Source organism: Tenrec ecaudatus, chromosome 5 (assembly GCF_050624435.1).
Source record: "Tenrec ecaudatus isolate mTenEca1 chromosome 5, mTenEca1.hap1, whole genome shotgun sequence".
NCBI lineage: Eukaryota > Metazoa > Chordata > Mammalia > Afrosoricida > Tenrecidae > Tenrec > Tenrec ecaudatus.
This window is the reverse complement of record NC_134534.1, coordinates 147,487,833-147,501,719: the sequence shown is the minus strand read 5'-3', so window position 1 is coordinate 147,501,719 and position 13,887 is coordinate 147,487,833. Positions and strand designations below refer to the sequence as shown.

Genomic DNA, 13,887 nt, shown 5'->3' with positions numbered 1-13,887 from the left:
TACTCTACCCAAAGTGCAAACAAACGAACAAATAAATAAACTAAATGAAATAAAAACCCACAAGTTACCTGGGGGCACTGTTTTAACACTGTTCTGTAATAACACCCACACCAAACCCCACCACTGCCAACACCTGCCAAATCCCCTGGCTTCTAAAAGATTATCCAACCTGTCCATTTCTCCCCATCTGGAGGCTGCTAAGTGCCTCTTTATTGGTCTCTCAGGTCCACTCATCTTGGCGTTCCCACACAGAACAGGGATACTAATGCCTGTCGGTTTGTCCTCCTGTAATACTGGAAGCTATGTCATTGCTCTACAAAACACCAGCAGGATCACCCACAGTGGAGAGGTGTCAGTGGAGCCTCCAGACTAAGACAGACTAGGAAGAAAATCAGGTCAGTGATGACTCTATGGCTCCCGGCAGAACCTTGTCTAATAAAGGGCTGGAAGATGAGCCCTCTGGGTTGAAAAGTTCTCAAAACACGGAAAGACTGCTATGGACTTCAGCATTTCAACGATGGAGAAGATGGTGCTGCAGTTCATTCCGTTGGACACAGGATCGTCGTGGGTTAAGCCAAACGGATGGCAACTAACAACAGCTAATACTTCGGGCAGTTGAGGAGTCTGGGCGACAGAATGAAAACCCCTGGCTCTGAGTGCCTTCTCAGTGGGTGACAGTCCCTTTCCTACTCTGTTGGGGCAGATAATAAGCAGGCTTTCTGGAGATCATGCCCCCCAAAGGGCAATGCCAGTGGAGGGAGGAGGGAACCATCCCTCTCCCGTCCTCACTCCCACCCCTCAGTGTGATGTGCCTGTGTGCAGGTTAGAGGGGGAAACAAAGATAACTCATCCTCTTTTCTGTCATTCCCCAGCCAGCCTGCACCTCTGCAGGGGGTCTTACCCTGCCCAGCTCCCTACCAGAAAGTACCTGTGTGGGGAGCCATGCGATTCTGGCCACAAGCATGGGGGCACTGCCAGTCCTGGGAGGGATATTCTATCTCCCAGCTGTCATGTTTTTCCAGCTTAGTTGTCAGTTGGTTCTGAATGCAGGCAGGTCAAAGGAGAGCTATTAATTGGCAATTCACCGCCCCCCCCCCCCCCAGTAGGAGAAGCCAGTGGAGGGAGCCCTGTCCAGGGTTCCTCACTTGCTAATGGAGCCTCTCGGTGCCTCAGGCAAGCAGGGGCAGGGTGTTGTGAGAACCAATCAATAAATGGCTAACAAATATTTCTTCCACTCCTGATAGTACAACAGGGAGTGCTCCTGCTTGCTTGCTGTTTCTTATCCTTTCAAAATGCAGCTCTGTCAACGTTCTGAGGCAGAGCTATCAAGAGCCCAGCACGGAATTAAGTATCCAGCCTCCCCAGTTGAGATCTTCGCTGCCATTGACAGTGGAGGCCCCAGGAACACAGAAGGATGGAGGGAGGAGTTACCTTATTTCCTCCGCTCAATCAGTCAGCACCTACTAGGTGCCAGTGAAGACTTGCAGGCAAACTAGGTAGATGAGGTGCTGGCTCTGCAGACAAGTAACGGAGAGTGACTGGATTTGGGGGTGGGGGAACCAATTCAAAACAGTGGTCCTCACCAGGAGAAGACTTTGAATCCTCAATTTGGGAAAGCACGAGCCTGTGCAAGACCTGGGGTAAGGGCTTCTCAATAATACCCCGTGAGGTGAGTATTATTATTTTCCATGTGTCTTTGTCATCATTCATCTTTCCTCCAAACAGGGAGAGATCAATTGTTGCACCTTAGAGGTGCCACAAACAAGCTCTCAAGTCCCCACTCAGCCTCACCAAAGGAGGGGGTGTCTTTGTGGAGACCTGGCTGTGCCCTGAGACTATGGCCCTGAAAGCCTCTGGCCCAGAAGCTGATTCCCTCCCGGTGTTAGTTTCCATAACTCTGTCTCCTGTATATTCCACCACACTCATGGAAATATTTGCAGCAAATGTCAACACACATGTACAAGTGAAATAAGTATGGTTAGCTTCCTTTTATGGGTGAGGAAACTGAGGTTAATATGCTTTCGCTAGGCCCATAGAGATATATACTGACCCACAGAGACATCATGATCTGGTCAAGACTCTGACACCCCAACTTTTGCCACCAAACCCACTTGCTTCCAAGCATTTGTCAAAGACTCTGACCTGGGGCAGTGGTGGGTGGCTGGGTGGGGCTCCAGCACAGAGCAATGCAGCCTGCCCCGAGGCAGTCCACATGGGAGAAAACATCTTTATGCAGAAAATGCAAACAACAGGAGGCAGGTGTGAAGTATAAACGACTTCGATATTAATGTACAGATTTAATACAATTCCAAAACCAGTGGGATTTGTTTTGGAACATGTGTTCCTTGGGGACAAAGAAATCCATATATTTATCTGTTTGAAGCATGGTATCATAATGAAACAGACTGTCTAAATGGCATTTATAGAATGGAGTATACATAGACACATTTGTGTGTTTCTGCCTCACATGACTTTGTAAAGTAAGATTGTGGTGGTCGCAGTTAAATGCAGAATTCCTGTTATTGGTGTCCTTGATTACCATAGAGCAGTGGTTCTCAACCTTCCTAATGCCGAGACCCTTTCATGCAATTCCTCATGTGGTGGTGACCCCCAACCATAAAATTATTTTTGTTGCTACTTCATCACTGTCATTTTGCTGCTGTTATGAATAAGGCGACCCGTGGGAAAGGGTCATTCAACCCCCAAAGGGGTCATGACCCACAGGTTGAGAACCACTGCCATGGAGTCTATTCTGACCCAGCAACCCTGAGTACGCAGAGTGAAACTTCTCCATTGGGTTTTCAAAGCTGTGATCTTTTGGAAGCAGATCACCAGGCCTGTCTTGCAAGGCACTCTGGAAAAGTTTAAACAGACTATACTTACCTATCTACTCGAGTATAAGCCGAGTTTTCCGGTACATTTTCAATTCAGTTTTTGTGGTAAAATTAGGTGCCTCTGCTGATATTTGGGTCAGCTTATACTCGAATATATACGGTAATTGTTTGGCCCACCCTTTCTCTCAGGAGGCTGAAAGTAACGCCCAGTGGCCCATGCTTGGCTAATCACTCACGTGGACAGGAGAACAGGGAAAAGGCACCATTCTGTTAGCAGATACTTCAAACCACAAGTGTCAGCTGGTGATAAAAGTGCATCTCACAAGGGTGAGAGGTAGAAGGATTTATCCAATGACAATTAGCGGTTCTTTCCAGGAACTGAAAAAAGCCAGCTAGCTGGTTAAAAAAAAAAAAAAAAAAAAAGGTGGTGGTGTTTTTTTGTTGTTGTTGTTGTTGTTGTTGAAAGAATAAACTGAATGAAAAGTGCCTGGAAAGGTTTGAGAAGAAAGAAAGGAGGAGGAGGAGGGGGAAGACAGAGAAGAAAAGGAGTGAAGCAGGGCAAGAAATGTTCTTAACAGCTATTACTACATCCACTATAAAAATAATAATCAAATCCGCACAGCACCATGGAGGGCTACGTAGTTTCAGTTTGCACCTCCAGATTCACATGCTCTGTGCTCCGGGAGGCTGGAAGGTCCCCTCGCCCTCCAGCTCCTGGGTGAGTTTGGCAGGAGAAGTATGGCTGCTCTTATTTCCCCAGCTCCTTCCCCAGTAGGTCACTGTGAGCTGACCGCTCCTCATCCTTCCCCCAGTTCTCTGCAGCTTTCAAGACGTGCTCCCTTCCTGTGCCTTCAGGCTGTGTCATCCTCGAACACTGCCCTATGCTCGGCTGGTTTCCCCACAGCTAGCCACCCATCTTCGAAAAGAATCCCTTCATACAATTCTTCCCAATAATATAGTCTCAGGAAGCCATTTGTTTTTCCCTTGAAGCCCCGTCTGATAGAAACTAGAATCAGCAGATGGTCCAACAGACCAGAAAGGGAATTTAAAGGAGCCTCCGCTACAAACAAGAGTCTTGAGGTTGTATGGCAGGCCACCACCCAGAGAGCCACGTGGACAGGGCCCCTAGCTGCTGTGCGGTGCTATGACGCTGCCCACTGAGCGGTGAGACAAGTGAGCATCGGATCCGAGTGGCAGAGAAAAGGAAGGTGGTGAGAAAGGAATGGGGATAATTGGTTAGCTATGTGATAAAGCCCCAAGCCCACTATCACCGGGTTGACCCCAATGCTTAGTGGTCCCACAGGCCACCGTAGAACTCTCCTTAATGTTTCCAAGACCATAAATCTTTGTGGCGGGCAGACAGCCTCACTTTTCTCCTATGGGGTGGTTGGTGGGTTTGAACTGCCCATCTTTTAATGAGCCTAAAGCTCAACCCACTGAGCTACCCAGGTTCCTAAATATTTAATAGAAAACCAATTTCGATCCCCGCCCACCATGGCTGATTTTTGTTTGTTTTATATTACCGAAAACACAAGGAGGTCAGAGAGTGATGATGTGATGTCAAACGTGAAACCATTAGACCAGTGCTAAGCAGAAACTTTGTTTTCTAACCTGAAGAAGGGGGAGGATAGCAATGACCTCCAAAGAGTCTTCTGGGGATTAAGAGAGATGATTCAAGTCAGCACAATGCTTGGCAAATTCTTCAAAGAGGCCTGAGAGAAGGTTCCTGCTTAGAAGCTCACCAAGTCTAGCTCCCCTGGCAGGAAGAGGATCAGGATTAGTGAGAGGAAATGTGGGCTTCAGGGAAGCAGGGGTTCCACAGACTCAGACAGAGAGAAAGCAAACCTCTCCTACCGCTGGATGGGGAATTGCCAATGGAGACACAGGAGGTTTGCCCTGTGCTGAGCTGTCCTTCCTCCAGGACCACTGACTGCAGGAACCCTCACCACTGCCCCTTCTCTACAATGTGGGCAGCATCACATTCACAACTTTCTTTGCGAGGGAATTCCTTCTAGAAGTGAGCTGAAACCAGCTGTGGGGCCTGCCTTCCCCTTTAACTCCCAACCCCAGAGGGCTCACTGCCTGGTTTCATCAGACATGTTGGAAAGAGCACAATCTCTCCAGCAGAGAGACCAAGTGGGAGCAGGGCCCACTTCACTTGAGAGCAGCGTAAAGTAAAACCACAGACGATGAAGAGGGGATCTCGCTCAGAAACAAAGATGTCAGACATCTGTAACAAGATGTTAAGGCCCGAAACAAAATAGCTAGCAAATATAATCTGGCAACACAAAGGCTACCCAAGTCAAAGGTCTGTTGTTATTAAGGCAATACTAACTCATGGAGAACCCACGCGTGTCAGAGTAGAACGATTCCAGAGGAATCGATGGACTGGCATCTATAGGAAGGCCGGTTGCCTAGCCTGTCTTCCATGGTGCCAGTGGGCGGGTTTGATAAGCACAGACCAGGTGAGCCACCAGGGACCCTAAAGATGCTAGAAACCACACTTAATCCAGAAATGCAAACGTCAATGCATCATGCCATATGAACATTGAAAAGGAAAATCCAGGTGATCATTTCAGCAGATGCAGAAACAAAAGTATATCATAAAATGCTGCCTTACATTTTTTTTAACTAAAAAGAAAAGAAACACATAGCAGATGGACCTAGAAAGGAGTTTCTTTCATCTGGCAAAGAGCATATCTCCCAGAAATAAATGCACTGCCACGGAGTCGATTCTGACTCCTATAGTCGATTCTGACCCTATAGGACGGAGCAGGAGTGCCCAGTGGGTTTCCAGGACTGTAGGGAACTCTTTCCTTTTGAGTGGCTGCTGGTGTCAAACTGATGACCTTGCATTTAGCAGCCCACTCATCACCCCATCACCCCACCAGGGTTCCTTCTGGAAGAAACCTTACAGGCTAGTAGTAGTCAGATATGAACAGCTTCTCCACCAGACTCGAAAAAGACAAAAAATCAGCACCACACCTTCATCAATGTATCACTTAGAGCTCAGGCCTGGCAAGAAGGCAAGAAAAAAAGGGAGAGGGAGAATGAATCAAAAGATCAGAGATGAAAAAGCAGAACTGTTGTTTTCAATTACAACAATCATTCTCCCGTAAAGGGTCACAGTCTTGGAAACTCACAGGTGCCATTCTCCCCTGTCCGATAGGGTCGCTATGAGTCAGAATTGACTCAACGGCAGTGAGTTGGAGTTGTTGCTTGTTTGACAATAAAATTGGGTAAGCTTTGTACTGCTAATCTCAAGGCCAAGGGGCAAGCCCACCAGCTGCTGGTGAGAGAAAGATGAGGTTACCTGCTCCTGGAAAGATGGATAGCGTTGGAAACCCTGTGATTCAGAATGGACTCAGTAGCAGTGTGGATTTGATTAACAATCATATAAACAGGTTATCCCAAACAATCTACAAGTAACTTTTTACTTTATGGCTGTAAAATCCATATGCAAAATTCAAACACCTCTCTCTCAAAGTAACCAAGACACACGGATTGTAAATAATGAAATCCAAACCCAGAGGAGGGAATGGTATTAGAGCTTAAATTCCAAACACCTGGTTTGTAGAAGGCAATTGGTCTAGTAACTGAAAGGTCAGTAATTTGAAACCTCTAGCCACTCCATGGGAGAATGAGGCGGCTTTCTACCCATAAAGAGTTACAGTTTTCATGATCCAATTCTACCTTACAAATCTGGTTAGACCAGAGGAGGTACACTGGTACAGATAGCAACTGGAAACACAGGGAATCCAGGGCAGATGACCCCTTCAGGACCATCCTGGTGAGAGTGATGATACCGGGAGAGTGGAGGGAGGGTGGGATGGAAAGGGGGAACCGATTACAAGGGTCTACATATAACCTCCTCCCTGGGGGACAGACAAAAAAAAAGTAAGTGAAGGGAGACGTCAAACAGTGTACGATATGACAAAATAATTTAGAAATTATCATGGGTTCATGAGAGAGGGGGGAGTGGGGAAAGAGGGGGAAAAATGAGAAGCTGATGCCAGGGGCTTAAGTGGAGAGCAAATGTTTTGATAATGAGGGAAATGAATGTACAAATGTGCTTTACACAATTGATGTATGTATGGATTGTGGTGAGTTGTATGAGCCCCTAATAAAATTATTTTTTTAAAGAGTTACAATTTTATCCCCCAGGGGCGGTTCTATCCTGATCTATAGGGTCACTGTGAGTTTAACTCCACTTGGTGGCAGGGAGCATAAATGACAGTGAAAACCCATTCGCAGGCAGGGTCCCCTACATGGCTCGAGCCTCTGTTGAATCCCCACTGAATGCAGACCAGGAATGAGAAGGGCCTTGTTAGCAGAGAGTACATTGTAGGACAGATTACTGCAGCTTTGGTTATGTCAAGATGTGACACTATCACTTGATCTCCCTCTTCTTAATATCTCCTACTTTGTTTTTGACTGAGGTTGTTCTCTGTTTCGTTCTGTCATTGCTGGTGAGCCATTGTGTTGCGTTTTGATTTTGCGTGATTCCCTGTATATAAACCTGTTGCAACAACTGGATTAATAATTTCAAAAGGACATGGTAGGGAGGTTGTCGGGAAATGGTTAGCTAACAACGAGCACAAGGAAGATGAAATGCTCTGGAATCGATTGTGGTGATAGTTGCACAACTCTTATGAATGTGACTGAACTATGGAAATATATGCTAATGTATGGTATGTGAATTGTATGTCAATGAAACTGTTCAAAATAAATGAACTAAAGTAAAATCAAATAGATATATCTATGCCATGTTTAATATCATACAAACTACCAAGTGACTAGGGATATAGCAGGCTAACAAACAATGTGTAAGACCTCCAGGAGAAAGTTAGGAACCGGAGCCATGAGATGTTACAGGTGCCCTAAACAATGAAGAGAGACAATGCGCATGGAAGTGTTGCACTGCACCCATGTCCCTCTAGAGCAGTGGTTCCCAACCTTCCTAATGCCGCCACCCTTTAATACAGTTCCTCATGCTGAGGTGACCCCACCCCACAACCATACAATTATTTTTGTTACTACTTCACAACTGTAATTTTGGTAGTGTTATGAATCAGGTGACCCCAAAGGGGTCATGACCCACAAGTTGAGAACCACTGCTCTAGAAGGTCGTAAGAGCTCTGGGGTAACAGCCGGGGTTTGGAATCAGAGCAAATATCTGGTTCATATTCTCCTACCTCCTGCTGCTTCTAAACCGAGACAATCCATTAAGCCCTCTGAATCTCAGCTTCCTCACCTGTTAAACAGGGGTAGCCATTCTTGTCTAATTGTTAGGAGCCAATGGACACAGAAGCATTTTATGGGGCTGTATAGATACAAGAGATTCTTCCATTAGTATTATCACACCTTGTTTGGTCTAAGGGTGGGGAAAAAGTTCTCTCGTCCAGATTAGATGCCAGGTGCATCCTTGTTTCTGCCTGTCAATTTGTCAAGGGCACTGCTGAGTGCTTATTCTGTGCATAACATTTCCTCATTCAATTGTATCAATGACCTACTAGGTAGGTGCTATATTAACTCCATTTTACAGGTGAGAAATTTCAGGCTCAATCAAGCGACTTGGCATTCATATAGCCATTCATTCAACCTTTCTAAATGCCTGCTCTGTAGCTGCTATTGGGTCATCCCTACCTCATGGTGATCCCATGAACGAGACCAGATTATTGTGATCCAGAGGATTTTCATTGGCTGAGTTTTGGAAGCAGATCACCAAGCTTTTTTTTTTTTTTAAAGCCTGCCTTAGTCCAAAAGCTCTACTGAAACCCGTTCAACATCATAGCAACACCCAAGCCTCCAGTGACAGGCGGTGGAGGTTGCATTGCGGGTGCACTGGCTGGTATTCCAGCCCAGGTCTCCTACAGGGAAGGTGAGAATGTCACCACTGTGACACCACTACCCCTAGCTGCTAGGTGCTAAAACCTGTGGTACTCTGGTCAATAAGATACACATGGCCTTTGCTCTATTAGCACTTTACATTTCAGTGTGGGAAAGAGAAAAACAAACTCCTCCAACAATCTAAGTTCTCAAACCTAACAAGCAGGCAGGACAAAAATTCAAACACAAATCTATGAGAAACCAGAGATCATGCCTTTAGCCACTACCAGGAAGGCCCCCTTCAATCTCCTCAGCTCCGTCCTCTCTGCTGTGATGTAACAGTTTCCTACACACATTCTGCCACCAGCAGCTAGTTTCAATGGGTCTCACCAACCAGGCTGCGGCACAAATTGAGAGCTGTCAGCTTCGATCCTTGCCCATGTGATCCTCATGCATTATCGCTGGAGAATTACAGCAGAGAGGATGAATGCATAAAAGAGGCGAGGCATTCTAAACCGTCACACATACACACACACACACACACACACACACACACACACTCGTGGCATTGTTCCCGACCGACGAGTGTGCATCTTAGTCCTCTGCCACCAGTAATGGCAGAAGTGAGTCACTTACAAATAAGATACGGGAGCTGTATTATAATTGCATCCCGAGATTCAGAAATGCTTATCGTCATTGTTGAAAGGGAGGGCAGCAGGTGACTGGGACTTGAATGATCCTCTGCCAGGTATTCTTTTGGCTAAAACGTCTTGGATCAGCAGCAATTACAGCTAATGCCCAGCCTGAATACTAATGAAAATTACTTACAATTGCATGGAATTCTTTACCATTTATACTATCGACTTCCCCGCGCCGCCCCCCAACCTTCTTTTCTTTGCTTTTCCATCCTAGCATCAATCTTGAGAAACAGGTACTGGCAACTCTGATTAATGACCACTTTGCAGGTAAGGAAAGAGGCCCCAAGGTCACTCATCTCAAAGTCAGGGTTGGAATCCAGAGCGAGTTCTCCTTTTTGTACTCCATCATGCTGTCTTTCTGGAAACCATGTAAAAAGTTCAGATCTCAAGATGAGTCCTCCCTACCTGAACGATGAGCAAAACACTCCCCAAGACCAGCGCTTTCTGAAAGTCAGCAGAGGGGTGTGCTCTGTGGACCCCTTTGCTTTGATGGGCACAAGGCGGCTCTGGGCAGACTGAGCGCAACAAAAGTCAAAACCAGGTCCTGTCGAGCCATGGTCATCAAGAGACCCCCCCTCACCCCGTAGCGACCCAAGAAATGGAGGAGTCATTCTCCAGTTTATCCCACCTGGAGTTTCACTGAAGAACAAGTCAAGCCCTGGCCCACCCCGACCATTCTAGCTGTACCTCACACAATATCTGCTCATCCAACATTGCTTCTCCAAGTCAGAATACCAAGTTCAAGCTGCAGCATGAAGCATCAAGGTTGCTCACAATAATTGTGGTGAAAGAGGCAGCATTTGCCGACTGCCTACCAGAGTACCAGCAACTTAAAGACATCTGCACTAACAATGCTGGTCTAGCCTCTGCTGGCTGCCGCTGCCCCAGGATAAAAGCCAAGAGTGAGCCATTCAATCTGACCCCCGTGAGACCCCCAAGGTCCGTTCCTGCTCCAGAGAGAACCCACTCTGTGCTTGAGACACAGGGTCTACCAAACCAATTTCTCAAGCACATCTGCCCAGGCACCGTGCTCTCCTCGCAGCACCAGTGTTGTCCCTCCGAGTCAGGCTCCAGGTCTAGACAAAGCGTCATAATAGCAGCTAGCTCTTATGTATCACATGATGCTGTTCTGAGTAGTATTTGCACACGAATGCATTTAGGTCCCTCAGCAAAGACTTGCTGCGGCAGAGTTGATTCTGACCATAGCAACCCTAGACGACAGAGTAAATCTGCCCCATGGGTTTCTGAGACTGTGCATCTCTACGAAAGTAAAAAGCCTCATCTTTCTTACACAGAGAGGCTGGGAGTTTCAAACCGCCGACCCTGCGGTTAGCAGCCAGCCCGTTGTGTAACCCATTGCGCCACCAGGCTGCAGAGCCAGTGAAGAGGGTGCTGTGAGAACCTTCACTCTATACCTGAGGCAACTGAGGAATTGGGAAGTACAGCAACTCATCCCAGGCTCCCAAGAGCAAAAGTGACAGTGCCAGGCAGGTGAGCCCCAGAACCCACACTTTTAATCTCTTTCGTTCGTATTCACCTTCTGTGAAGACCACACTGTATCTTCTAGGCAGTCACAGAATGTGGGAGAGGTCCAGCTCCCTCTTCCTCAGTCATTCAGCTGGGTCTGGAGGGGGACCACTCCCAGCCAAGAACTGTCTAAACTCTTCCCAAAGCAGCCCCAGCTTCCAGCAATGCCATCATAGTTAGGCAGTGCCCAGCTGTATCCTGACTGCAAAAACCTCCGCCACACTTGAAAATGGTACCAGTAATCACCTGCCCTCTTTCCCCAGACGTCTCCGTCCACCAAGGGAAATTACATCTTGAGAGAGTAGGGCAGTCATGGCTCGAATGTGTGGGACATGTGCCAACCCCAAATCTTATTAGGGTCTTTATGTAGGGCTGTCTGGCACTCCTGTGAGTGATAGCCCACTCAGCAGCAGGAGACCCACAGAGCCAATGGGGAGCCCTCAGGGACCCTGTTGCCTGGCATCCCTATTATCTTCCCCTTTGTGGCTGCCAGTCACAAGCACAGAGGGACTTCAGATCTCCTTTGTAGCCGAATGTCATGAATAATCTGGACAATCGAGGCAAGAACAAGAGCTCAAATCCCAGCTCTGCCATAGACCAGCTGGGCAACCTCAGGCAAGTGACTTAACCTCTCTGAGCTTCAATGGGCAGGGGTAGTGCTAACAGCTTCAACCTGGCAGGCTGCTGAGTACGAAAGGGAGATAGCATCGTACAATGCCCTGATCTTGCCAGCACCTTTCTCTAACCTCTGCTGGCTCCTCCTGAGTGAAGTATCAACCCCCTCCTTGTCAGGCCCTCAATTCCCCTTCCCTTCCTTCTCTGGAGACAGCCCTCTCTGTGCTTTAGACATGGGGTCTAGCAAATGAATTTCTCAACCACCTTGCGGCCACCGACCTGACTCACACAGTAGCCCCAGGGCAGTGTCTTCGTCAGGTCGCGGGATCCGCACAGAATGGGATCAGGTCTAGGCGGGATCTGCACAGAATGGGATCAGGTCTAGGCGGGATCGGCACACAATGGGATCAGCTCTAGGCGGCTGGGTGCGGGCGAGGGACGCTCCCTCAGGGAGGGAGTGGCGGCGCGATAGGTCCTGCTGTCTTCCCAAAAATCTGACAGCGACGTCCAGAATGTGGCTCCTTCTCCCCCGAGCCCTGAAAGCGCAGCTCGGAGTGAGTGGCATCCATCCGTTGGGGCTTCACGCGGTACGGCTGGGAAAGGGTCCGGCGCCCCACCGCACCCCGGGAGCGAGCCCGATAGACTGGGGGTTCATTCGCTCCTCACTCCACCCCCACCCCCGCGCAAGCTGAGCTTGGGGCTCCCACAGGTGGGGTAAAGTGACTTGGGTCGACCAACTCGACTTGGCCCCTTCGGCACTGGTGGGCCTGGGCATAACTTTCCCGTCGGCGTGCCTCAGTTTCCTGCACTGTAAAATGGGTGAAATGCCCGGCGACGGAGTTACCAGGAGAATGCAGGGAGGCACCAGATGCCCAGCGCCCGGCTCATAGAACGCAGTCAGACCCGGCCTGGGCTGCGCTGGGGACCCCGCAGGCTGGCACTGTCCCCACCCGGCTCGGAGGAGACAGTCGCACCGCTCGGGGCCGCGGGAAGCCACAGGTGCCCGAGCCCTGGGGCGCGGGGAGCAGCTACGACCGCCGAACGAGCCGCGCTTCCCACGTCCTACCCAGCCGTTGGTCTTGGGGGCCCCGAGCGCACCGGCCCCGTGCTGCTGGCGGTCCCCGGGGGCCTCCAGCCACCCCAAGGGGTGTCCGACCCACGCAGCCAGCCCGAGAGCAGCCTCGCGCCGCCCGGGCCCCTGCACTCGCCCGCGCCCGGCTCTGACTCACCGGCGCCGCCGCTCCGGCTCCGGGAAAGTTTGGTGGCGTGGCGGCTGGCGGCCAGGCTCTCCGGTGCGGTGCCGCGCCGGCTGCCTGGGCGGCTGGGACGCCGAGCTAGCGGATTGGGGAGGCCGGCGCGAGAGGAGGAGCCCGGCGGAGCGGCCAGCTGCGGAGGGAGGGCGGGGACCAGTGAGTGGCGTCACTAAGAAGGGGGTGCGGTATGGACCACACTGGAGCGACTGTCAGAGGGGGCGACACCAAGACGACGGTCTGTAAAATTGGGGGGCAGTGTTCCAGCAGAAAGGTATGTTGGTTCGGGACCATGCCAGTCATGGTTGCTGAGAACCACAGGCGCATCCTTCCTAAGCCCGGCGACTAAAGCTCAAGCGGGCATTTACTTTGGTGAACCTTCTAACGCGCTCTGGCCAGAGCTGTGGTCATTAGCCAACCACTTGGTTTCAGCTGCACGCGCTGCGATCACACACCTGGTTTTCCAATCCCTACTTCTGTCAAGCTCTCCGGTGCTTAACGACGGTGTGGTGGTAGCTAGGAGCACAGGGTGGGGTGGGGGGTCTGGGATACACATTAGGCTGATGGTTGATCTCAAGGTTGGCGGTTGGAACCCACCAGCCAGCCACTTGGCGGGATAAAGAGGAGGCTGTCTACTCCCGTCAAGAGTTACGGTCGCAGCAACCCTTGGGGGGGGGGGGAGCAGTTCTGTCCTGTCCTGGGGGGTCGGTGTGAGTCAGAAGAACCCACTCCGTGGCAATGCGTTTGAGTTTCATGAGTGGGTTTGGATTGAGGTCGGTCGTGTTTATGAGCCAACACCAATAACCTTTTGAGAAGTAGTAGTTCAGGGAAAAAAAGAGAAAAACAAGTTAGTAATCATGTAATTCAACATAGATTTTATTGTTAGTCGTTGTCCAATCTAGGAAATATTACATTGAAGCAATTTGCAGCTATAGCAACCGCGCTATTATTCGATGATTAAAGTTGGTAACAAATATTACTAAGGATCCTGTATGGTCTACTAAAAGAGAAGGGCCATGAAGTAGGTGACCCTACGCTTTCCCATTCTGGGTGACACCAACCCTTGTGACGACACTGGTGAGGACACTGGTGTCCTATGAGTCTGTCACACTCTCCTCACTCTCGCTCGCTGCC

At 49.3% G+C, this 13,887-nt stretch overlaps 1 protein-coding gene across 3 annotated transcripts in view; it reads right to left on the bottom strand.

Annotated features, from left to right (window-relative positions):
• HRH1 (histamine receptor H1) overlaps positions 1–12,851 on the bottom strand; it is a 129,866-nt gene extending 117,015 nt beyond the window's left edge. For 2 of the 3 annotated variants that reach the window (XM_075550026.1, XM_075550025.1), the window contains exon 1: positions 12,733–12,851. The gene's annotated coding sequence lies outside the window, so the exon portion shown is untranslated. The remainder of the gene's footprint in view (positions 1–12,732) is intronic. The other variant, XM_075550027.1, reaches the window with a different exon arrangement.
• Between the last annotated feature and the right edge of the window lie 1,036 nt (positions 12,852–13,887).